Source organism: Amblyomma americanum, chromosome 8, assembly GCF_052857255.1.
Source record: "Amblyomma americanum isolate KBUSLIRL-KWMA chromosome 8, ASM5285725v1, whole genome shotgun sequence".
NCBI lineage: Eukaryota > Metazoa > Arthropoda > Arachnida > Ixodida > Ixodidae > Amblyomma > Amblyomma americanum.
In genome coordinates, this window is record NC_135504.1 from 111,421,841 (window position 1) to 111,449,033 (window position 27,193).

Genomic DNA, 27,193 nt, shown 5'->3' on the forward strand with positions numbered 1-27,193 from the left:
CATCATAAAAACCAGCTTCTTTGCCCTAGATAAAAGCACTGTAAATAAAGTAAAACAAAAACACGCCACCAGAGGCACTGGCTACTTTTTGCATCGAAAGACTTTGCACCTCTCTGTAAACATCCTACGACCTAGCAGTAAACACTGATGGCTACTCTCTATGTATCTGAGTGCGGCTTTGCGGAATCGATCCAATCGAGCCATTGCACTCTATAAGCGTTCGTTTCTCTCCCAAGGAAGGATCCGTTCGTTTCACATTTAGCAGGCAGTGCGCATCGTCAGCTTGTGGAGGATCACCGGGAGGCAGCTCCAGGTGGCGCCACGTTCCCGTCAACAGCGCGCGCTCCTTGCTCGCCGTGACCAACTAGCGCGCTAGGAGCCACGGGCGATGGTTGGTGGTAAGCAGTAGCGGTACGCGCTATGCTAAATGTGTCTGATATCCTGCGCAGGCTGTCACACCGTCGCAGTATCTCGCGCTCGAGTTCGGGTCCATAAGTAAGGGAACGTCACTTATCAGTGTTCCCTTCTGCGCCGTCGACGTGACGGTGAAGCATCGCTGGGTTAGCTGGGCGTTCACATGGTTGTTGTAACCATGCAAACGGCGCTGCCAGCCTTGGCATAAACGAGTTACAGAGAACAGGCAACCATTGAATGCAAACTTCCTCCACGTGCTAAGATAGGCTGTTTTGGTTGGTCGCCCTGCGTGTCGTAATTGGGAGAGTGAAATGGGAATGGGAAGCTGCGCGAAAATTGAGTTGAGGGCAGCATTTTGTTTGCTTGTATTTTGAAATTTCTTCATTAAGTAATTCCGTTCCTATGCATCGATTCTCGTAATTCTTTTTGAGTCAGCATCTGTGTGACATAAAGAATCCATCTGAAGCGTAACCGGCATCTGTTCAAGCGGTGTTTCGCAGCCCCTTTAACCACTGACCAGTCAATAATAGCAACCCGTTCAAGGAATAATGCAGAGTTCAATGTTTTTTTAATGAACTGAGTATGCCTAACATTGTTAACACAGTTATCCAACTGAATAAAAATAGGGTAGTGATCTGTTATATCGGCTTCTATGACACCTGCATCAGGGGCGGACATTAGGTTTTATAAAGCGTGATCTATGAGGGAGCTTGAACCAGTAGCGGAAATGCGTGTGGGAATGTTAAGATTTTCGAAGCCATGAGTGTTTAAAACTTCCATATAATCTACATATGAGGAGCAGTCGGTATCTAGTGTGTTAATATTGATGTCACCCATTATTATAACATTTTTGCGTTCCATTGACAGTGCCCCTAAGACTGAGTGCAGAGCTGAGCAAAAATCTTTGACATGGGACGAGGGTGACCGGTATATGCAGCCAATGACTATATTTTTTCTATCTCGTGAAAAGAAAGAAAGGTTCGTCTGGTTCGATCCATACAGATTCACCATTTCACACATTTAGCGATAGATCAAGTCGGCGACGATAGTGATAGCAAGAGGAAATAAAGATCGCTGTGCCACTGTGCGCGCTATCGCTACGATGACAGTATTCTGCGCTATATGAAGGCAACGTGTACAGGTTCTTGTCGGCATCCGACAGCAAAGTTTCGCTCACGCAGATTACGGAGAACTGGTGTTGAGTGGCTTATAATAGGTTAGTAAAGTCGTCCGAACGTTTTCGTAGACTTCGCGCATTGAAATGAATAAAATTTCTGCAAGAAGGGGAAAGATGAGATTTTAGATTGGAAGGCGTGAAGTATGAGGCCATATTGATGGAAGAGATTGGAAGAAAAATGCAGACTCTCAAGTAAAAATGCAAAGGTCGGATTCAGATTTAATGCGGAAAACATGGCTGCTCTCTGTCTTACGTACCAAAATTTGGCAGTTTTTCGTCCAGAGAAACAGCCACCCCTTTTCTTTCTTAAGTGTTCGTGCCTTACTGAGAAGTTTCTTGTTTTTCACAGTAAGGTGGTCATTTACATAAACTGGCTCCTTTACTTCAGCTGGGAAACCTAACGTACCGGTGTCAAGCCGTGACTTACGAGCTTTTTCCAAGAAGATGTTTCTTTTAGCGCGGGAAATGAAGCGAGCAATGATGTTCTGCCCTGACTCAGCGGGCACCCGATGAACAATGTCAAGAACGGCAGTGTCAATAGGGCAGCTTATTTTCTCTCCACTCGACGCCACAATAGCAACACAGTCCTCGCCCTGTCTGCAAGGGACACATTCGATTTCAACATTATTGATTCTGGAATATTGATCCTGATTGGTGGTTTCATATTTTAGCATTTCTTTCTCGACTTTGAGCGCTTTGTTTTCGGCCAAAAGATCCGCTTGACTGCTCTGAACTTTTTTGTCTATATCATTCAAGAACATGAGACTAGCATCCATGTCAGACACTTCCTTAGCCAGTCACCTACGTCTAGACCAGATTCTTGAATCTTGATAGTTACTCTGAACCTTGTTCGATACGCGGAGAGGGCCGGCGGATCTAAAAGATACAGAAAGGGCGCTAGAAACGAGTGAAATATTTTTGTCGCAATTAGATATGGCCCTTCATTTTTGAAGGAACGATCTAAAGTGTATTAATTTTCGATTAATTAATTAACATATTATACATACCAATTTTTTTTAGCGAAAATTAATACGTATTATTTTCTTAGCGAATATTATACGTTTGATGGTTTTTGGGGGTTTAACGTCCGGGTTCGAACCCGACCGCTGTGGCTGCGTTTTTGTGGAGGCAAAACACTAAGGCGCCCGTGTGCTATGCGATGTCAGTACACGTTAAAGATACCCAGGTGTTCGAAATTATTCCGGAGCTCCCCACAACGGCACCTCTTTCTTCTTTAAGTCCCTCCTTTATCCCTTCCCTTGCGGCGCGGTTCAGGTGTCCAACGATATATGAGACCGATACTGCGCCATTTCCTTTCCCCCAAAACCAATTATTATTATTATTGTTTTTTTTAACGTTCCAAGCAGCTCAGGCAATGAGGGACGCCGTAGTGAAGGGCTCCGTAAATTTCGGCCACCTGGGGTTCTTTTATGTGCACTGACATCGCACAGTACACGGTACTCTTGAATTTCGGCTACGTTTGCAGCGTAGGGCGGGATATTGATGTTACATTTGAAGTATGTTCTGAATAATGAGCGCTGTCAAAATAGGCACGAAATAGGGTCGTCAAATTTGTTGCTTGGTGTACGAAATCTATAGTCTCAATATGCAGAAAATACGTTGCCTAAAACCACGATTCAAGCACGTTTGAAATACATAAAAAGTACATGCGCGGTTTTAGCTCCTTGGCAATGAATGAATTATCTACTTTCGTAATTATGGAAATAATTTCTCCTAAACACACTACAATTTTAACAAATGAGCCGTGCTCCGAAACGCGATGGCGTTAAATTCTCCGTTACCCAGAAAATCCGTCGCCGGCGTTGTGAGCGAAAAATCATGAATATATTTCTGGCAGGTGGTGGCGAGAGAGCCACATAGGAGGCAGGTGGACCACCTGGGTCACGTCACCTCGCGGCGTCATCCCAACCTGCCAACAGGATGGTGAGCAAACTGCCCGCCTTGGCACGTGGCAGTTAAATCTGAGACGATAAGCGACTTGCTAAAATATTTTATTCCTGATTAACAGCATCTCGGAAGAGTACTGCTAGAGGAGAGTGTTTTAATGTCTCCGTTCATGATTAGAGTAATAGAGTTGCATGTGACATGAAACTCTCATCAGTAACAAGTAAGCGCTAAAGCTTACAAACGTGCACTGTTGTACCAATTCTTTTTTTTTCCAAAGAAGTGTTAGTGATCTCTCTCTCCGCTTCAGTCCATGGTAGCAGCAGGTCTCAAGGCGGCATTGCGGGTTTATTACCTTCGTTGACAAATCATGAAGATGTTGGTCAAATTTTTAGGGAAAACGCCAATTTGGAGTATATTTGTAATAAGGGAGAAATTACTCATTGACATACACACGAATGCAGCGATACGGTTACAAAGGAAAGCTATGTAGCTTTCTCAGAAACTTCGTAGTTACGGAAAAATTCGACCTGGTCCCGGATTCGAACCCGGCAACACCGGTTCACCGGAACAGTCGCTCTACCGAATGACATAATAGTTACAGAAAGATTATGGTAGGGCGAGGGAGAATTGATCAATAATGGCAAGTAGGAGCTGTGTTGGTCAAATGTTAGTGGAACCCCCAAGGTAGGGTAGATTTGTAACACTCAATTGTCAATGAGGAATTTATTACAAATGGTGGAATAGATTTGTACCATGATCATTAGATAGTTTTAGCTGTGCGTACGCAACGGCTTAGCGTACGCAAGGAGTTTGCGGGGACGGTAGTCCGCATGCGCAGAACGCAAGCGCAAGCCCTGCGTCTTGCGTGCGTACGCTAGCCAGCGGACTGCGTTACGGCGCTTAAGTGGCTTGCGTACGCTAACTTTGACAAGAAGGCGGCGCCCTGCTCGCCCGCTTCGGGATAAATACATGACGCTGCTGGATTCTCCGACAGAATAGCTCGCTCAAATGGTAGCGGTTCGCTTTCATTTCGCTTACTGTTGCCCACACGTAGCGGTATAAGCGATAACTAGCCCCTGTTTTCCAGGAAATTTGGCGATTTTTAAGCTCCTAGGCCTTACTAAATGCAGTATGTTTTCCTCGTAGCAACAACACCCGGCGAAGCAGTTTTCTAGCTTTAAGTCAGTTCTTACATCTTCTTTGGTTTGGGTGGATTTTCTTCTTGGAACAAAAAAGGCTCCCAAAGCACTCACCCTAGTTATCAGTAATCACGGATTAAATTTTCTTCAACCGAGCGTTGATGTACTTTGACGTCTTGTCACTAGATGGCCCTACTGTTCACGCGTGTGCTTGTGGGACGCTACGGCATGGCCAGCTAAAGCTATACTTCGGAGCGGACAGCGTAACGCACGCAGCGCCGTAGCACTTTGCGTACGCAAGCACTTGCGTACGCACAGCTAAAAATGTCTATTATCATGATGTTCGTCTTCAAGTTCCTACCCGCGTCTAGCGACCGTGGTGCATCGAAGTTGAGGTGCAATAATGTTGTTCCAATTGCCGCCGCAGAAGCAGCCTGCACCACAACTGTCAAGTCGTCGGGCTCTTGGATAACACTATATGAAGAGAAAAAATACCGGAGTTCTCACAAAGTGCAATGTGTGAGGGTAACAACCACAACAAGCGCAAGAGATTGAAGTAGTAATAGCATACTGTATTATCCAAAAGCTAATTCCTCATGCAGGCATAAAAAAAGTCGTGGGTGACTTTTTTTTGTGAACCATGAATTTTAACTCGCGCTTAGACATATTTTGGATTGAAATCTGGCTCGCCTTCCGAAAGCGCGGTGTTGCTCACCGCGACTCGCTTCCTCAGAGCCGACGGGAAGTGAAGGTCACGTGACACGCGTGCCACCGAACGACGTCAACTGGTGGGCGCACCAGCGCGCCTGCCAAACAGACGTGATGTTTGAAACGCCCGCTCGAAGGTCACAATTCCTTGAACCACAGCTGAGAGGGTATTCACGGTTATGAAATTCTAAAATTTGATTTGGAATTTATTAACGTAACCCGCTGCAGTGGTAGAGTGGCTAGGACACTCGGATGCTGATCCGGAGCGTGGCCTTGTGATAGAGCATCCGCCTCGAATTCGAAAGGTGCTGGGTTCGATCCACAGTGCCGCCGGGTACCCACCGGCTTTTTAATGTGTACAAGATTTCTCCCGGTCTGGTGCTCGGCTCTTCTGCATGGGGTGAGATGCTTCGGAAAAGGGTCTTGACTACAGTTGCCTTGACAGATCACAGAAAAGTTCCGCTGCCAAGCAACCCTAAATCCGCCTCGTTCGGTAGAAGCTCATTTGTGGCCCTTTTGTGCCTATTTGTGGAACCGCGGCGGCCGCGTTTCGATGGAGGCGAAACGCAAATCGCGCCCGTGTGCTGTGCGATGTCAGTTCACGTTAAAGGCCCCCAGTTGGTCGAAATTATTCCGCAGCCCACCGCTACGACACCTCTTTGTTCTTTTCTTCTCTCCGTCTCTCCTTTATCTCTTCTTTTACGGCGCGGTTGAGGTGTCCGCCGAGTTGTGACATATATTGCGCCATTTCCTTTCTCCAACAACCAATTTCAGTTTCTAATCCCTACTCTATGAGTAAATGGTATCCAGGCACATAAGTACGATTCGTCCTGACCCTTCTGTGGAGCAGTTTACACACTCGTACACACAGTTTGGGAATGTCAAGAAAATCTACACTTCGACAGCAGTCCCGATTGGGCGTATGAGCGCTGGGAGGCAACCCTTCATAGCCAGTCCCCTCGACCAGGAATCGGTTGAGAGGAGCCGGATTATGATGGCGATCAAAGGGTTCCCATACTGAACCCATCCAGTATGTATGCTCTTAATATATGTTTAACCTTCCCCTCTCTCTCTCCCTCCAAATTTTCTACACTTGAAGAAAAAGTGAAGTTGGTTGAATTATGCACCCCTGAAAATGTTTATTAGTTTACCTATTTCATGGACACCAGCGAGGACAGTCTCGATTAGTGTTCAAAGCTAACATTTTTTTGCGAGTAGTTATTGTGGTATGTGTACATATGACAGCTTATCTGCACAGCTTCCCGCGCTGAGTACTAAGGTGTCCATAACTAAGGCCTAGCTGCAGTGGCTACGTCGACGCTAGATTAGGGTCTCCCATTTTCTGGAGGTGCATGAGTATTAACGTATAGATAGGGGCACATCTACCTATGGGCGCTTCATGCGGAAATGAGCGAGTGGAGTTTACGCGATAGCGTATACAGCTCGTTCGGTCGAAAAGCCGCCGGCATGAAGTCGGCATCGCGGGTCGGAAATAATCGGAGGCTTACGTAAAAAAATTTCTTTATCATGGTAATTTGTGGCCCTAGTGATTGATGATTGGTTGTTGCGTGATAGGCGAGAAATCATTGTGATTAATTGATTAATTAAATAAATGAAAGAAATACGAAAAAAGGTGTTTAAGGTGTTAAAACGCTAAGAAAAAAAAACAAATGCTTGATGATGCTAATTAAGAAATTTTGGTGGGTGTAATTGAGTAATGAAATACCTGAAACAACTGAAGAATAAAATATGCGTTCAGAGGTGTTAAACTTACTCAGAATGGAAAGCCTAACCGCTGTCGCGCTACACCCTTAGCGGAGCTCCTCTAAGAGTGCTTGAAAAATTCTCCTTTATAGGTGAAATAAGTACTGCCTTCGCAATACTTATTTCATCTATAAAGGAGAATTTTTCTCCTATAAAGGCGAAACAACCGGAACTGCCATGGGGGCGTCGATATCGGTCACAATGGCTGATTTAACAATGGAAGACGTCGAAAGCCGGGCGCTTACCACCTTCAATCCCAAGCCAAAGTGTTCCTTCGATATGTAGACGACCGCTTTCGTGTGATGAAAACGTCAGAAATAGAAAACCTCTTAATCCATCTAAATTTAACCTAACCGGCCTTACAATGTACAGTTGAACGTGAGCAGCAGGGCATTCTGCCTTTTCTAGACGTTCAAGCCACAAGGCACGACAAATGCTTGCGGTTCTCGGTATACAGAAAACCAACCCGCACGTGACGGTACCTCCATTTAAGTTCGAATCATCCCACTCCCCACAAGGCATCTGTCATTACATCTTTATTGAAGAGAGCCGACACCATATGTTCTTCACATGAAGAAAAAAGAAACGAGCAGAACCGAGTAGTCTCCGATCTCCAAAAAAATGGGTACCCCATTTCATTCATCCGACGCGTCAGTCGGAAACAAAAAAAAGAAAAAAGAAAAATAGCTCTATTTCTTCCCCAAGCACACGCCAGAACCGGAAACGTGTTTGCATACCATACGTGAAAGGCGTGAGCACAACGCTGGCTTGAATTCTCGGTAAAGAATGGGTGCTAACAACGCACAAACCGGTTACCACCATCGGATGCTTCCTCCCCCGCCCGAAAGACCGTCCCCCCCAAAAAAGGGCCCAAGGGGCTGTATACAAGATTCCTTGCTCAGTCTGTCCGGCCTCGTAAGTGGGGGAACGAAGAACTTCGCCGAAAGAATGAGGCAACAAAAAGCAGACGTCCGACAAATGAACCATCAGCGCAGCGCGGTGGCCGAACACTGTAAGGAATGTGACCACCGAATTGACTTTGACGGCACTATTGTACTGGAGACCTAAGCTAACCAGTGCAGGAGGCTTCTGCTGGAGTCGTGGCACATACAACCAGTGTGGTAAGCGTTACCGAAAAAAGTAACTAAATACGTTACTCGTTACGTTAAGAAAGGAACGCGTTACTGCCCTATGTTGCCTACAAAAAAAGTAACGCGTTATCGTTACCGCTACCGAAAAAAGTACCGCACGTTACTTTGCCGTTACTTCATGGCCATAAATTTCAAGTTATCGTCACCTTAAGAACTTAGGATAACAATTTTATAAAGTTCGCATTTCACATATAACATCTAGCCCAAACAACGATTTTACGCGATATCCCGATGTAACGAGAATAATTTGCACAAATGTGCAGGAGCTTAGCAATGTTATAGTGGCCTTAAGTTGCTTGTAGAGTTACATGTGTTGGATTCTAACTGTGTGGCACATGATGAAGCCATCTTCTGAATGTGGCATTAACAACAAAGTGACACTCAATCATCAATTCTAACTTCACAAAGAAAACATCGCTGAACTTTCATCAAATTTAGAGCAATTCTGAAAAGTGTGATGTTCCAAAATGCTCGGCATGCTTCCACTCTGTAGAGAGCTGTGTGTGAATGCGTGTTCGTGGAGGTGTTTCGTGCTTTATGGCTATTCTGTCTTTTTTTTAGTTGGGTGCGTTGTCAAGGGCAGCTGTTTTCTGGCATGCATGCGAGCCCCAACAAGGCTGTCGGGAGCACCTGTACATTTTGTTTATTTACATCACTTTAGGGGCTCTGCGCTTTCTTTTTCTAAAAAAGAGGGCGCAGTGGGCCACAACTGGAACAAAAAGTAACTAGTAACGTGACACCTCACGTTACCGGAAAATGTTAACGTAAGTATGGTACCCGTTATAGTTCCGAATTCGTAACGAGAACGTTACTAAGTTACCGAAAAAAGTAGCGCGTTACTGGTAACGCCGTTACTTGTAACGCCTTATCGACAACACTGCATACACAGTGTTGTAGGCGTTACCGAAAAAAGTAATTAAATACGTTACTCGTTACACTAAAAAAGAACGCATTACCGCCCTACGTTACCTAAACACAAAGGTAACGCGTTACTGTTACCGTTACCGAAAAAAAGTATCGCACGTTACTTTGCCGTTACTCCATGGTCATAAATTTTAATCAAGGCGTCTTCACTTCAAGAACTTCAGACAATTTTATAAAGATCATATTTCACATAATTATAAGTTCACAAAAGAAAACATAGCTGAACTGGAAAAATTTACAGTAATTGTGTTGCACTTCTGCTAAGAAAATATTCGCGCAAATTGTGTAGGAATAAAGAAATGCTTCAGCGGCATAGTTCCGGGAAAAAATATATTTGCGCACATAAACATTTTTTTTCACTTCAACCCGTATAATTATCGCAAAAAAGCGAGTGTGTTTGTTAAGGTGTTCCAGGTCAGCCTCGCACGCTAAGGAACTGAATAACCAGAAACGTGGCCGCAGTTGCAGATAGAAAGAAGCAAAATTTATTTTGAAAACAATGTTCATAAACAGCGGCAACTTTCTAATAACTACAACTTGCTGTTGAATTTAAGCAACAGCTGCATTTCAAAGCTGTCTTCGGACAGCTTGCCTCGGTTTTTAGTGAGTACGTCCGCACCTACGCTAAATAGGTGCTCGACGGACGCACTGGATGGTAATCCTGTATACTCACTTTCAAGAAGAGCTGGTGAACACGTGGAAAGTTTTCCTTGAGTCCACTCAGCGCAAAGTTACGTGGCACCAAAAGGTACCGAGACAGTTCTTCAATTGACGACGATGTCAAGGAGTTCCAGAAGAAGTCATCCTCTGTTGTGCTGGAGCTGAGGCTTGTCGCTGTCTGGCTTCCCGCAAGCCGAGAAAATCTCGTCTCGACGACAGCATTTCGCTTCGCTTCATCGTCAATCCACGACAACTTGAACCTCAGTAGCAAGGTAGCCGCAACCAGCAGATTCTTCTGATTCATAACAGGTTTGAATCTGCGTCAGCAAGAACTCGCATCAGCAAAGTTGCTTTTATCAACAAGGTGACTGGAAAGTTGTTGAATAGCTATAAACATTTGTAAATGGCACCCCCTGTATCTTGCGATATCATACGCTTCCTTCAGCAGATGAAGTTAAATTAAGTGATAATCCTCGACTGTACGCAATACGTTTGTTACAAACAGAAAAACAATAGGGGAAATGTGAAAATATTAAACATTTGAATAAACGAATCATGTTTGCATGATGTCCACAACATGAGTGCGCAGCTCTTCTCACCGGCTTCAACTTTTAAATATTGCCTCCAACAAATGCAGTGCGACTCGAAAAGGGGCTTCTAATTGCACGGCCAAGCAGACTAGCAGCGTGCGCCGGAGAGAAAGCGTCGTCTTCCTCGCTCCGGTACGAGCCAAGTCATGCCGCTAGGCCGCATGGCGGCGCCCGCAGAATTTGAGCAGTGTGGCAATATATAAGCAGTACATTTTTTCTTAACAAGCCTGAGACGTGTGTTAAAAACTGACCTCTTGCGGATTCCACCCAAGACACACTGAGCTAGAGGCCCGCAGAAGTGCAGTCCAGAGATTTCTCGTGCTCGATCTTTTTTGATGACAACATCGAGCGTCGGAAGTAGGTAACCGCTGTAGTTGTTACCTCCACATGTTTTTTCAAGTTGGAGTTCGAGGACTTTCCGCAGCTCACCAGCTTCAGTTTTGGCAAGCAAAGGAGGCCCATGAAAGTGAAGTTTTCATCTTTGCTATTCTCTAAAACAAAAAAAAAATTACTCAGTGCAGGCCACGGCGAAGGGTGCAGAGTTGTCGCGGCCATCCTTCCAAGTCACACGAAGGCCGAGATATGCAGACGACGTAGCCTGAAGGCGCCTCTACTTTTTGTACTCTTCCACACGTCGGCGGTGTGTTTCCCTCCTCGCATGTGCCTGGCGTTTTCCATTTCGAAAAGCGCGTGTTTTCTATTGTCCCTCAAGCCCCCTCTTCATTTCGGGAACCCGACTACAGGTCGAAGCAAGCGTCAAGGCCTTCTGAAAGCATTGTCCTTAATGTCCCTAGCTCTCCGCCACCAGAAACCGGATGCGAGGAAATGGGCTAATGCTATTCTTTCCTGAGGAACAGGGACAAGGCACAAGTGACGGCAATCCGCTTGCAGCAATCCAGTTCTCAGAAAAACGTCTACGTGTGCGCCGCATGGTGGACCCCGCGGACAACGTAATTCAAGAGTATTTGTGGGGCATACTGGGCACATTGGATGTGGAAGATGCAGTATTTAATCTTTTAAAGGACATATATAAAGGTAACAGAGTGCTTATAAAATGGGAAAAAATGTATCAGAGCCTGTAGACATACAGCGGGGGCTTAGGCAAGGATGTCCTCTGTCTCATTTGTTGTTCATGTTGTACCTGCAAGGATTGCAGACCAAGCTAGAGAAAAGCGGACTAGGCTGCAACCTTTCGTTTTTCAAGCAAGGAGAATTGATTAAACTGTCATTACCGGGAATAATATACGCGGATGATATAGTGCTAATGGCTGACAACAAGGAAGACTTGCAGAAGTTGATAGACATATGTGGTACAGAGGGAGATAGATTAGGTTTCAAGTTTAGTGAGGAAAAATCTGGAGTCATGATGGTTAATGATAAGGGCGACGAGCATAGAATACAGGAGTTCATGCTAGAAATAGTGGATGAGTACAAGTATCTTGGGGTGTGCATAAATAACGGTGCTGAGTATCTGACAGATCATAAAAAACATGTAATGAATAAAGCTAGTAGGAATGCAGCTGTCATTAAAAATAGGGCACTGTGGAATTACAATAGGTATGAAGTGGTAAGAGAGATCTGGAAAGGGGTGATGGTTCCTAGCCTGACTTTCGGTAATGCGGTCCTGTGCATGAGACCAGATGTTCAAGCAAGGTTAGAAATTAATCAACGTGGCGTTGGGAGGCTAGCTTTGGAAGCACATGGTAATACACCAAATCAGGGGGTACAGGGTGATATGGGATGGGCGTCGTTCGAGAACAGAGAAGCTGGCAGTAAGATAGCATTTGAAGAGCGATTGAGAAAAATGGGGGAAAAGCAGTGGGCTAGGAAAGTTTTCAGATACCTGTATATAAGGAATATTGACACGAAATGGAGAAAGCGAACTAGAAGATTGACAAGGAAATATCTGGACAGCAATAGGGGGGGGGGGGGGGGCAAATCAGCAATTATCGGTTAAGAAAAAGGTTAAAGAAATAGAGAGAGCTCTGTGGAAAACAGGGATGCTGACGAAATCGGCACTGAGATCATACAGGATCTTTAAGCAGGAAATTGCCAAAGAAAATATCTATGATAATTTTAGGGGAAGAGCATTGTTATTTGAGGCCAGGACGGGACGGGAGTTTTGTGGACTAAGGGCGCATTCACACTTGTCCAAAAATCCGGCGAGCGAAGCGGATTCGCTCGCCGGGAAAACTAGGACCTGTTCTCATCTGTTGACGCTCGGGCGAGGCGGAACCGCCGTGCCGCTGCTATTTCTCGCTTTTCCACACACTTCCTGGCCACCACGTCACCGCTCGCGGCGTACACAGATATGGTTAGAAAAGAGCATAATACCCCTGTCACACGGGCATTTCGAGGGCCCTCGAACCGATAGTCGATCGACTCAAAGGCGATCGAGCGCTGCTGCACGGGCAGTTTCAATGGCGATCGAGTCAATAGCCTATCGAGTCAACGGAGCAGCGCGGAACTCCATCGAGATTTCGAGGGTCTTCGAGCGCTGCCCAAGGTTGCCAGCGTTGCTTCGAGCGGCGCCAAGCGCACTTTCGTACACGACACATTCAAGGTACAAAAGCATGAACAAACATTATTCACTTAGACTTTAATGCTAGCAGTCTGTACAATAATTCTAAAATTGTATCAGACTGGTTTTAACCGCATTAAGCGCATTAATTTGGCATTGCGTTCTTTGCGTTGTTTGCGTACTTTGCGTTGACAACATGGCGGCGCCCTACCCGCCCGCTTTGCAGCGATAACAACTTCGTCGCTAATCCCTCAAAGCAATATCGTGTTCTAAGCTGTTGTAGTCGCCTTAGATTTGCCCATTCTTACCCTCGCATAAAGTTTCAAGAGACAAATAGCTTTTGTTTTTCAGATATCAAGGCGACTTCCCATGTGTTAAGCCTGACGAAGCAGCGCTCCGACGCAGTTGGACTGGCTTGGCTTTGGCTCGTCTTGTATTAGAGTGGCTACAGCAGTGTCTGCATCTGTCCGTCGCGTGCGTGCAATTAAAAGGGTTTTAAACAACATGCGCGTATGCGTGTATTTAAGCATTTCGTATACATTTATCAAATTTTTGCTATTTTTGTCAAATCTAAAGTAGCGATTGTGGCGCCTCACAAGCGTAGCGTGAGACACGAGAACCATTTCAATGGCCATTGAGATTTGCCGTGTAGCAGCGACACAACTCCTTCGAGTTCGATGGTGATTGAGAATTTCGAAGACCCTCGACTCGATCGGCATTGAAACTGGCCGTGTGACAGGGGTATAAATCGATGCTGTCTATGTACCATAAGCGCATGCACGCTTGCGTACGTAAACGCAAGCACATTCCCATTTTTAGTTCAGTGTATGCAGACTCGCAACAAAACGCCCAGCCTAGTGGCGCCATCTACTTGTCAGGACGGGAACTAGTACTGTAAACAAAACCGGCGCTCCTCGTAGGCCTAGTAGCGGCAGAATCGTCACTCAAAATAAAAAATAAACCAAATTTATCACTTCTACTTTTGCTTATAGGTGAGGTGAGACGAAGCGATGTACCGGTGTTCAATTTATGGCCAGTGAACGCGCTGAACAAGGCCCCAACAACGACGAATTCATTCCGAGGCGAGAGGCCTTGCGTCGAAGGGCGCCGCCATGTTTTTCTCCGCGGCGGCGGCGAACGCGAAAATTTGGGTCCAGCCCGATCGCCCTCGCCGCGCCGCTTTCCTCCTCGCTCGGCGTCAAAAGCGGCCGAATCCGCTTCGCTCGCCGGATTTTTGGACAAGTGTGAACGGGCCCTAAGGCACATAGTCAGGTACCACGAGACAGACACGTTGTGCGTTGCGTGCGGAGAGGAGGAGGAAACGGCTGAACACTTGATATTTTTCTGTAAAGGGCTTCACCCTACTGTGGAAAGCAGCGGGGCTGATTTATCCAAGGCATTGGGGTTTAACGACAGTGAAGGGAAAGTAGATTTTAAGCGGGTAGAAGTAACCAAGCGAAGGTTATATGATTGGTGGCTAAAATCACAACAAGAGTAAAATTTCATGTCATGGCTACGTGGCTTGAGCCACCGCCCGGTTTAAAGGATTCGGCCGTATCCATCCATCGATTCAAGCTTTGAGCGGTGACGGCTCTACCCTCCCCACCTGGTGTTAGTGCTTCTCAAGAAATTCTGTGCCATTTTTCCCAGGATTGACAATTTTCGGAAACCTGTAACTCGTCTTCTCTGCCAGGCTTGTTTTGCAACCAAAAGGTCTCGAACCCAATCGACACGCTCATATAATTCAAGCGAATGAAAACTACAGATGGTCGCGCTCTGCCTGCAACAGAGTCTAGGTAGGAAAAGGAGGGAGACTGTCGTTTGTCACAGAGCTGTGGGGAGGGGGTTGTTCCTTTTTCTGGCTAGAAGAGCAGGGGGGTGTGAATGGAGAAAGTTGGAGGGACAATTTTGTTCAGCAAAAATTTTTTAGAAACTTTAGTATTATGTAGATTACGAGTCACGTGATCAGAGGCTCATTTCCTTTTTTTCCTCTACTGCAGTGCTACAGCCGGTTGACCGCAATCCCCTTTTCTGCGCTGTACCATTGTACTCTGACAGCTCTCTCAGGGCCATCTTGAAGTAAACTGGCGACATTCCCGAGTTTACCCAGAAGGATGAACTTGACTCGCTTCGCTTCAACAAAGAATGCGAGACTGTCGTCTGGGAACGAGACCTTTTGGTTGGAAAACAAGCTTATGGAGAAACGTTCGTGCTTTTTTTTTTGGTTGGGTGCATCGTCAAGCGCAGGTGTTTTCTGCCATAGATGCGAGCCGCAAGAATGGTCGTCGAGAGCATCTTGACATCACTTGAGGTGTTTTTTTAAAAAAAAAGGAGGCGGAGGGGGGACGGCGGGAATAAAAACTAACTAGTAACGTGACACCTCACGTTACCAAAAAATGTTAACGACAGTACGTTACCCGTTACAGTTCCGAAATGGTAACGACTGCGTTACTAAGTTACCGAAAAAAAGTAACGCGTTACCGGTAAAGTTGTTACTTGTAACGCGTTACCGACAACACTGTGCATACAACAGGCACGAAGGAATGTTAATCGCTCCCTGGGGACACTTATTTCGTCTTACATCCATGGTTTACGGCCATTGACCCGGAGGTACTCATCACGAGGGTCTAAAAAGCCAAGCTGCGCCTCGCCCATAGTCACACCGTGAAGAAGGGACCGAGGCGGTCCCGAAACATCGTGTTTTTCAGAATTAACCTGGTTGGCGTAAGTCATCTTTCTACTAAATTCATTTCCCAACCAGACAGACTTCTGTTAAATGTTTTCTTTTGAGCCTTCGACAGAGCGCGGAGGCTCACGCCAATAAGCGCCGGAATGTGGCGCGGAAAAGTACTACCCAAAACTGCTTGCTCTTGTCGCTAGGCAGTGTGTTATGGCACTGCAATCTGCACCGCAAACTTCAGCGCAAGTTTCCCACAGGCCTCCCAGCCAGATCGCGAGACCTCATTCACGTCAACAAGTCTTTTAACGCCAGTCCGTGCAGCTCTGCCGAACGACCTGGGACACAGCAAGCTTGCTACGGCCCGACGATGATAGAGAGAGCTGGCGTTAGCCGCGAAGAGGTTTGCAGCTTATAATCGCTTTTTAACAGCGTTATAGGCCGTCATGCTCTCAAGTCGGTAGACTTGCTGCTATCCCTGAACAGCAAGTTGATCAGCCCTTCATTCATGCTCTCCGTGAGAGCGCCTTGCTCAAACAGCTTGTTAAGGAGGTTCGTAAAAGGGCGCTTCAGGAGAGGCCAGAATTTCTCATAGAAGACTGGCGGAAGTGTATCAGTGCCCGGGCTGCGGTTAAGCTTCATTAATTTCAGCGCCGCGTAAACATCGTCCTCGGATGTCCAAGTTGCGTCTACTTCAGGCTCATCGCGCGGACCTTCCAGAGAGAACTCATCCGAAGCACAAAGCGCGGCTGTGTATAAATCCTCGTAAAAGTTCCGCGTTGGTTGTTAATGCGCCTGTGACAGGGTCCTCTATCGCGCTGAACGTGTCGTTCTTCGTAGCGAGTCGGCGGCGCAACAAATGTCTAGCCCGCCACACCTCGCACTCCCATCGCTCGGCGCACGCAGTTGCGCGTAACCGGGCCCAGGGGCGCTTGAGCAGGGGGTGTAATTCCCTGCACAGCACCGTCAGGGTTGGAGAGCGCGATAATGCTATCAGACACTATTCTGATCTACTCTCCCTCTTCCCTTCCTAGCTTTTTCCCCATTCCTTAAAAGTTTTCTTAACGCTTTGCTTCATCTCATTCCAAGATTGCTGTCATGGATGGGGCGATGTGCTGCTTTATCACACGTGCGACATCTTGGGCTATGCTGTCGTCATCGAGGAGCCTGACATTCAGTCTCCAGCACCCCTTGGCACGTGGTGAAACGTCTGGGGAACACAGACGGTGACTAGCAACCTGTGGTCGCTTAGGGTGGTTGGAAAAGCCCATTCCGACTGAAGGCTGCTCGAGAGATTCGGCGAGACATACGCCCTGTGGATTCGGCTCTCGCTTCCGCAGCCTGGCGATGTCATGTCCGCGCGACCTGGCTGCAGCGCACGCCAGTAGTCCGTCAATTTCAACTCGTCCACGAGAGCACGTAATGCCCGTGTGCACCTCGTATTGCGCACCGGGCGTAGTGCTGTGCCGCGATGGGATCGGCGATCGTCCGGATACAACATACAATTGAAATCGCCAAGGAGGATGACACGCGCAGGGCCCACCAGTTTATCATCTAACCCCTCAAAGAACTGAAGTGGATCGTGGCGGCAAGGCGCGTAAATGTTCAGCACGCGCATGCCATTGTTCAAATCCACGGGAATGACGCAGCACATTGAGTCCGATGTCGGGAAGGAAACTTAGCGCGACACCCCCGAACCCCTCTTGCCAAAACTCCAGTACGATTTCGTACCAAACGACGCGGCACAGTTTGCAATTTGCTCCTGCATATGGACATAGGTCTCTTGGAAGGGTAACACGTCGATGCGCTTGCTTCGCGTAGCATGCACGACCTCAGCTTGTCTAACGCCGATTCACACGACGGACCGTTCGCCCACGGCCCGCGCATCACGTGTTCTTGCGTCACCAAATTGAGAGGCGTGCTGTCGACCTGCGGAGAGGACAACAAAGGAAGTTCAAGTGCCTCTCCGGTAATTAGCGGCGGCCCGCGAAGATTAGCTCTGGCCAGTGTTGCTGGTAACGCGTTACTTTATTCGGTAACTTAGTAACGTACTCCTTACCATTTGGAACCTGTAACGGGTAACGTACTTACGTTAACATTTTTCGGTAACGTTAGGTGTCACGTTGCTAGTTACTTTTTGTTCCAGTTGTCGCCCGCTCCATTCCCTTATTCTAGAAAAAAAAAGCGCAGAGCACATAAAGTGATGTCGCAAATCAACAAACAGGTGCTTTCGACGACCTTTGTTGCGGCTCGCATGCATGCCAGAAAACACCTGCCCTTGACAACGCGCCCAACTAAAAAAAAGGACACAATAGCCATAAAGCACGAAACACGTGCACGAACACGCATTCCCACACTCGCCTTCACCTAGCTCCCTTTCCCGAAGCACTCACACGCAACTCTCTACAGAGCGGAATCATGCCGAGCATTTTGGAACATCACATTTTTCAGAATTACTGTAAATTTGGTGTGAGTTCAGTGATGTCTTCTTTGTGAAGTTAGAATTGATGATGGAGTGCCGTTTGGTGTCTAATGCCACATTCGGAAGATGGCTTCACCATGTGCAACAGAGTTAGAATCCAACACTTGTAACTCTACAGGCAACTTTAGGCCACTATAACATTGCTATGCTTCTGTACATTTGTGCAAAGTATTCTCGTTAAATCAGGGTATCGCGTGAAATGTTTGTTTGGGCTAGAAGTTTTACGTGAAATATCAGGTTTACAAAAATGTTATCTTGAGTTCTTAAGGAGAAGACGCACTAATTAAAATGTATGGCCATGAAGTAACGGCAAAGTAACGCGCGGTGCTTTTTTTTCGGTAACGGTAACGCGTTACTTCTTTGTTTAGATAACGTGGGGCGGTAACGCGTTCCTTTTTTCTTAGCGTAACGAGTAACGTATTTAGTTATTTTTATTCGGTAACGCCTACAACACTGGCTATGGCAACCACCGCTCTTTCTAATATTTCGACTGCCGCATTTCGCTCAGTGACGGTGAGCTGGCGCGCTGTTTTGACAAGCTGCACTGCGTTCGCTAGCAAATCGATCGACTGGGCTAGCAAGACGGCCCAGACCATTGAGGAATTGGACAAAGGGCCGCACCTGCACCATTTACTCGCAGTCATGGATCGGGTAGAAAAACCAGTTTCACCAGCGTTGCCAAACGCTTAAAAATAATCTGGCAACAGTGGTACACCCAGCGGGTCGTCTGCTCTTTTGGTCCGTCGCATCCGCTTGACGGACCAAAATAGCAGACGACGCGGTCGGTGTACCACTGTTGTCAGATTATTTTAAAAGGTTTGGCAACGCTGGTCAAACTGGTTTTTTCCTCCCGACCTATGACTGTGTGATTGAATGGTGCAAGTGCGGCCCATTGTCCAATTCATCAATGGCCTGGGCAGTCTTGCTAGCCCCAGTCCAGCCCTTTGAGCTGAGAGCAAAGTATACGCGCGCTGCCCTGCTCAGAATGCACGTGGACGGGAAGCTGCGTTTGGCTGCGATGGCTCTCGCTATTGTCATAGATGAAGTCGATGACGAGCACTCCACCTCCAGCATGACCCCAAAATGGTCGTGCTGGATGAAGGACTGGATGTTCCGAAAAGGTCGCGGGATACAAAGCCAACTTGACAAAGAACTTCTTCTGCCGGACGAGGCCGAATTCAGGCGGTTGCTGCGCGTCAGTCGGGAGCAGTTCGCCCTAATTGACCATTTGCGGGAAAGCGAGCCTGTCGCGAAAACAGAGAAGCTCCGCCGGTACCTTTGGTTGGAAAGGGGCTCTCGAGCAAGCATGCGCAAGGCAGCGTTCAGCAGTTCACTTGCGCTTGTTTTGTTGTGTTAGTGTTGTTTATTTGCCGGAAACGTGTGTCTGCTAACGAACGAGTATGGTGGAAGAGGAGAACATCCCATTTCAGTTTTTAGAAACAGGGTGGGGCGAAGAGTTTGCGCGTTGTAGCCTGAAAAACGACCATGTGTGGCAATACCTGCACTCTGCTACCTCAACGGAACGCCGAATGACCAACTGAAAATGTGCGTGAATGTGCGCCCATGCGCGGGAGAGTGTGACAGTATAATGGGATGCACTTTCCTAATGCGCACAGCCGTTTACGTTTGCGCTTCCTTGATAGGGCGGGAGTTTCTGCTAACTTAACACCTTTTGCCTGCGGGCACACTTAGCTGATTAGCAAACGACCCGTTGTACTATCTCAATCCCGGCTCGTGCTGATACGGCAGAGCGTTGCTTTGCGTGCTAACGGGCGCGAAGTTGCGCTCGGCCGTGCTCCAGCTGTCCAGGTAGCACACTGTAGCATTTATGGTGAATGCTCACACTAGTTTATATAATTCGGTTTTCCCGCGTCGGTGGCAAAACTCTTCTAGAACGACCGAGCAGTGTGTACTTGGCAGCAAGCGCGAAATAAAGTAGCAACACCCGTTTCGAAACGTGTTGGATGTGCGCATTACTGGTCCCATCAACGGGTTCGTCTTTTGCGTCTTGCGTATCTCGTCGCGGCCTTTATTACATATAAGTCTCGCTGTTGTAAAAAGCGTGGTTAGCTTAGATAAAGCGCGTTGCAGTTACATGTCAGTTACGTGACAGTTACAGCTCACATCAGTCGTCGCACTACAGCGCAGGAATGCACGGCCGGCTCATGTTTTCCAACCAAAAACCAAACCGCCTAGAGGGCGCTGCCTGCGCCTTCACCACGCATGCGCAGAAACTTTTCCGCAAATGGTCAATTCTCTCGCGCGTTGCCCCGATGATTGGCCGAGGAGCTAGGAATATGCGACAGACAGTCTCCAAGACTGACAGGCTACTGGTGACACTGCGGTACCTTGCAACTGTTAAGTCGTCTTATTTCGACATTGTGCGTTCCTGCAACCTTGAGTGTGAAAAGCTGTAAACAAAAAAAAGTCATTTGATACCAGCGCATGTCTTCGTAATGTTCTCGGAGAATCGGTGCACCGTAAAATATTATCGCGCTATTGAGTGCTTCGAGAACAAAGTAGATAACTTGCATGACTAATGCGCGTGTTGATGCACGTGTGAGTTGTTTTGCACTCGAAGTAATATAAAGTTTTACCGCGCTCAGTGTGAGGAATATTTGTTTCTCATTTACAGGCGAGACTCAACACTCCCTCAGCCGGCAGTTCAAACTTGGCCACTCATCAGTGAATCGCATCATAGCAGACACCTGCACCGCGATTTATGAAAGCTTTAAGGGGGATCACTTAAGGGTGCCGAAAAAAAACATTGGCTAGATTTATACAGGGATTTAATGAAGATTGGCAATATCCAAATTGTGCCAAAGCAATGAACGGAAACCATGTCTGCATAACAAAACCGGCAAAATCGGGCTCAATTTATTTTAACTACAAAAAATAATACAGTATTGTTCTATTTGCTGTTGTGGACTCAAAGTACCGATTTATCTACATCGACGTCGGTTCGCCAGGATCCCAGGGCGATGCAGGTGTCTGGAAAACGACACCTTTGCAGCGTGCCCTGACTGAAAACAGGGCCAACCTGCCGGAGGCAGTCGAAATAGGAGGACCGTGAGAGTTGCTTGTGCCGCCTGTGTTCGTGGCGGACGACGCATTTCCTATCGGCAGAAACCGAATGAAACCGTACGGGGGAACCACCCTGTCGGATGAGCAGAGGATATTTAATTAGAGGTAAACTTTAAAAGTATTCTCGCAGTTAATGGGTGCATTACAATGTACTTTGAGCAGTTTCACAACTTCGGATGTTAAGCATAATTTTTTTCCCCTAAAAGCACATGCAACGATGCATAATTCTTCTATAGCTTAGGCTTAGTTTCAGGGATGCCCCGAACGTTAGATTTATCAAGCATGTCAAGTACTGTTGGTGTCAGTTTTGCGAGTACAGAATTGGTGAAAAGAATGAGTGCACAAGAGAAGTGCTGTTTCACGCCCCCAGCCCACTGATTCATGGTTCGTATAAATACTCTTTTGTTTTTGCAGGCTATCAAGAGCCCGGTGCGTTGTCGAAAATGCATGCGGGATCTTGGCGAACCGTTTATGTTGTCTGCAAACCGTCATCAACGCGAAACCGGAGAGAGTTGCTGCCATGGTTAATGTGGCGTGTGTGATGCACAATTTTCTGTGCAAAGATGGACAAGATGCTGCCGAGGGAGGCTGTGAAAGGCCTGTAGGGTCAATATTTTTCGACCTCCCGCCATCCCGTGGACGTGAAATGGCCTATGGTGCTGCTGTTCGTGACAAAATGTGCGCGTACTTCACAGGCAAATGTGCTGTGCCATGGCAGCGAGAGTCTGCGCATGTTGGTACAGTATATATGCCCAGAGCAACGCAATAAAAAGTGAAATATAGGACTATTGTACAGCTGCGCGCAGAGAACATGTACTACGTGCCCATACCATTCGCGTTGCCCACGCAGACCAAATAAAACAAGTTCATGAAGTCGAAGTGTGTTTATTCCGTGGCCAAATACTTTTCCAGCACGTCCAGTAGTTTTTTCTGGCAGCGGATAAGTTTTACGTCACTTAAATGCCCAAGCATCGCTGCGACATTTTTTCCAAAGTGCGCAGCGGCATCGTTGTCCTGTGCTGGCTTTATTGCGCCCGCAATGGTTTTGAGCACGTTCGGTCGCTCCTCCCACATTTCCGCACTTTTTCTTTTCTTCGACCTTTTGGCCGATGGTTCTTCGCTGGGCCGAATGGAGTGCAGGTTGCCGGCAATGTCTGCTTCAACATCAGGGCTCTCCTCATCCAAGATGTCACAGCTTCTGATGCGTCGGTACACTCTGCAAGCTGTAATGTGAATGTAGATTTGCATGGCTATACAACCAGACAGCAAAAATGTAATCCTTGTCATTTGTCATGTTCGACGTGCGAGTATATTACATATAAGCATTTTAAAATGTCAAAACAGAAGTGTCAAATAGTATAAAATGCATTGTGATGCCACTGTTGCTTTCAAGCTAATTTTGCGCCTTTCCATCCAGTTCGCTGAGAAATTTCTCGCTGGGTTTTTTTTTTTTTTCACTTCGCGCTTCCAGTCGATCACGCCCGGCGATGGGGCACACAGCGAATTTTCGAAAAATAACATGACGGCTGCTCCGCGCCCCTTCCGCAGGCGCGGCCAGTTTACCATTTGCGGAAACCTGTCTTCTCTGCAAGGCTTGTTTTCCAACCAAATATTCTCGGAACCCAGACGACACACTCACATTCCTGGACGACACTCACATTCTTCGAGCGAATGAAAACTCCGGATGGTCACACTCTGCCCGCAACAGAGTGTAAACAGGAAAAGGAAGGAGACTGTCCTTTTGTCACAGTGCTGTGGGGAGTGGGTTGTTCTTTGTTCTCCCTACAGGTGCACGGGGGTGAACGGAGCAAGTTGCCGGGACGGTGTTTTTACGCAGAAAAATTTTACGAATTTTAGCACTACCGCCCGCACAGGAACGAATGCCAATTCCTTCTTTTTCCTGCCTAGCTTCTACTGTAGTGCTGCACAAGGTTCACCCCAATCCCCTTTTCTATACACTACCATTGTACTCTTTCGACAGCTCTCTCGAGACCAACCTGAAGTAAACTCGCGACATTCCTGAGCTGACTCAGAAGGGGGAAATGGACTCTTTTCGTTTCGTTGAGGTGAATTTTGCATATTTTTTGCCTGCATTTCGTCGCCTTTCTCCGAAGGGTTTTAAAAACACGTGAAGCGCACGTGTCTGTTTTTTTTTTCGCGAAGCTGGCGAACGAGGAGGATTGTGCACAGCACTCCTAGATACGGTTTAATATTTCTGTTGTAATGCAAAGCCTTGCTTCTTATAGTAGGACATCGGCTGTCACATTGATGTAAAATCCTTCAAATATGAATGAAAGAAGTATGTCCATACATTAAATGGCGTATTCTTACACAGTCATATTGCGCATGCATGCTGCTTCTCCCTGTTTTTTTTCCTTTCCTCTCCACTCCACTGGTTTCCACAGGCTGTCAGCGTGTATGACTCACACGCAGTCCATTTCTGCGGAAGCGGATCGCACCTGCGGCGGGCAACGCGATGTGCACATGCGTTGGCTTTCAACAAGCCCTCTGGGCAAGATAGGAATGACGTATATTTACCGTTTTTTGCGGCAGTCCATACTCGTCACTGAAGGAATGGTGGGATGGAGAGGGCACGGCGTCCAAAAACCGCAATGCACTAAAAAAACGCCAGCTCGCGCAGTGTCACGGTACGCCGTGAGGTTTCCGGCCTGTATTGTTAGTGATCCGTAACATCTTTGCACGTTGTTAAATGCGTCAACGTCCAATTTTCTTTGTGGAACGCTTATTGTGCATAGAGTTTGCAGCAGAATTCTGTGCCGTAATTTAACCGAGCTGCGTGCCGCAACTCGGCAGCAAAACAGGCCGGCTGCATTGCACGCAAGAATGTACACGACTTGCAGCTTTTAATATCAGTTCATAACTGTCAGCTACTCATGCAGGACACATAGTGGATATCACAGCACATGATTAATTACCCATATTCCTAAACTGACGCTGCAGAAACTCATATTTCCAGCGGCTGTAGTCTGCGAACTGCCGAAGCCTCATTGTTTCAGCCTCATTGTTGCTGCTCTATTTACGCGACAAAATGGTCGAGAAAATATTGTTATGCACTCGCAGCACAAATGGCAGACATTGCAAGAATGTTTTGCAGGTTTGACTGTAGAAACGTAGCGTTGCTTCCAGCGCACAAGACCTGGAATCTGTAGGCCGGTTCGCAGCAACGCGATGTGCAGCGATTCCGCTACATTCAGTAGTAACACGTCACTTTCAGCAGACAGAGATGACAAGTTAAGCTAGCTAAACGAACAGACACGTTTAACTGCTCACCTAGGTGAAAAACGGCACTTCAGCCGTCGGCACCCTCAACACGGATGTTGGGCTCGACTGCTCGTCAAGCAATTGCACCCTCTCATAGAATTGCATGCTTTAATTCCTTGGCCTGTCGGCAAACTTACGCCGTGCACAAGGCAAACCTCAGTATCGGTGAATTCAACGCACGGCAGCGTTTGGCAGTACGTCGCACACCACGCTGGCACCTGCACATTCCTACGGGTCGACGTTTCCACAAAGTGTAACATTTTCAGCGTGCCCGCTCTTTTTTGCTTCGCGCAGTTCACGGCGTATCCACTCAGTCACACGGTGTTACGGGTCGGACAGAAATGATATGCGGCGAGACGCTAAATACACTCACATTTCACACATAACAAGCGAGGTAAATGCTGCGGCTGCCGCGCGCGCGACCACCAACATGGCGAATGCCGCGCCGGCCGCTAGCGCCCCTTGCGGATGACGTCTTGTGAATACCTCCTATAGTCTATCGAGTCAACGGAGCAGCGCGGAACTTCATCGAGATTTCGAGGGCCTTCGAGCGCTGCACAAGTTTGCTAGCGTTGCTTCGAGCGGCGCCAAGCGCACTTTCGTACACGACGCATTCATGGTACAAAAGCATGAACAAACATTATTCGCCTAAAATTTAATGCAAGCAGTCTGTACAATAATTTTAAAATTGTATCAGACTGGTTTTAAGCGTATTAAGCGCATTAATTTTGGGTTGCTTGCGCACTTAGCGTTGACAACAAGGCGGCGCACTGCCCGCCCGCTTCACAGCGATAACAGCTTCGTCGCTAATCCCTCAAAACAATATCGTGTCGTAAGCTGTTGTATTCGCCTTTTATTTTGCCCGTTCTTACCGTCTCATAATGTTTCAAGAGACAATTCGCTCTTGTTTCTCAGATATCAGGGCGATTTTCCAGGTCTTAAGCCTGGCGAAGCAGCGCTCCGATGCATTTGGACTGGCTTGGTTTTTTTTTCAAGGAACCCAGGGACACATTCATTTTTATTTATCACATACTGCGGACCAAATGCGGTCCAAGCAGAAGGTCTTGGCTCGCCTTATATTATAGTCGGATACAACTTAAGTCTGCAGTGAAGCTCCGCCCACATTCAGGACCGGCGCACAGAATTCCTCCTCCACAAAAATGTAGGCCGTTGTTAAAACTTCTCTTGTAACCTAAACAAGAAGCTAACCATGAGAAAAAAAGTTATAAGCTCTAGAATTTTGATACCTGGCTTGTTTAATAAAGTCAAATATTAAAAAGTTGATTTCGTTCAATTTTGTGACTGGCTAGCGGAGTAATACAGCACGCCGCGGACCGTGGCCCAGTGTTAGCAACTGCTGTTTTTTTTTAAGTTGTATCCTACTGTAAAGTGGCTACAGCAGTGTCTGCATCTGTCCTTCGCGTACGTGCAATTAAAAGGGTTTTAAACGACATGCGCTTATGCGTGTATTTATGCATTTATTATACATTCATCAAATAATTTTTTTATTTTTTCAAAATCTAAAGTAGCGATTGCGGTGCCACACAAGCTTGGCGTAAGAGACGAGAACCATTTCAATGGCCAATGAGATTTGCCGCGTAGCAGCGACACAACTCCTTTGAGTTCGATGCTGATTGTGAATTTCGAAGGCCCTAGACTCGATGGGCTCTTTCGCCCACTTGCATGTACCTTGAGGTGTTTACTGTGAATGGATTAAATTAGCCGAGAGCTCGTAAAGAACAGCTCCGCCCAGCTGTCGAAGCTATTGAATGACATCACAACGCGCGCCTCGCCCCGGCGCTAAATACAGACATGCTCCAAGTCTCCGCCATTGCGGTCAGAGTGCGCCGAAGCCGCCGAACGCGTCGGCGCTCAAGCGCAGTTGGAGTATAGAGGGTCTCGCTTTTTCCGACGTGACGTCGCCGTGCAGCGCGCGCGCGCGCTTTAAGCCCGGGATACATGTTACGTTTTTTCCGACGATTTTCGCGCGGCAGAAAACGTCGTGGCGGCGCGACGCCCGGCAAGAGGTACATGAGCGAAAAAGCGGCAGTCCGCCGCCGCGTATCTCTCAGCGCGAGAACAATATGATCAACAAGTGGCAGATACCATTCAGCGAGGAGCTCTTTGAAAGCAGCGACGCTGACTCCTCATTAGAATAACGAAATTTCTCACTTAGACACCACTGTACTGATTGCAGCACGCGTGCATAGATATCTACAAGGTTTTGCGCGCTCGAATGCATGCGGTCGCGTACATTTCGATGCCCGCTCAGCTGTGGCTACCATCGGCTGCGGTTTTCTTCCGCACCTTCGCTTCAGGGATGAAAAGCGGGCATTCAGATCCAAGATTAGGTCATGTTCTCCAAAAAAATGACAGTTCATGTCTCGTGAAGCGTTTATTTTCACGGTAATAATATTTCCGTGCAATAAACACAGCAGAGCTCGTCGGCCATGGCGGCCATGTTGGCGGCGGCGGAGGCGGCCAAACCGGAAGAGCGGGCTTTCTGCGCTGCTATTGGCTTGCCTCGGCTGCCGCTTCCGGTCTCGTCGGACGCCGCGCATCAATATCTAGCGGCGCCAGATCGGCGGCGGCGGGCGTTTTTTTCGTGGCCGGGCGTCAAATGCGCGCCGTCGGGCGAAAATCGCCCAAACAACGCTCCATGTATCCCGGGCTTTACGCAGGAGTTTATACGCGCCTTAACAGAGCCTGCGC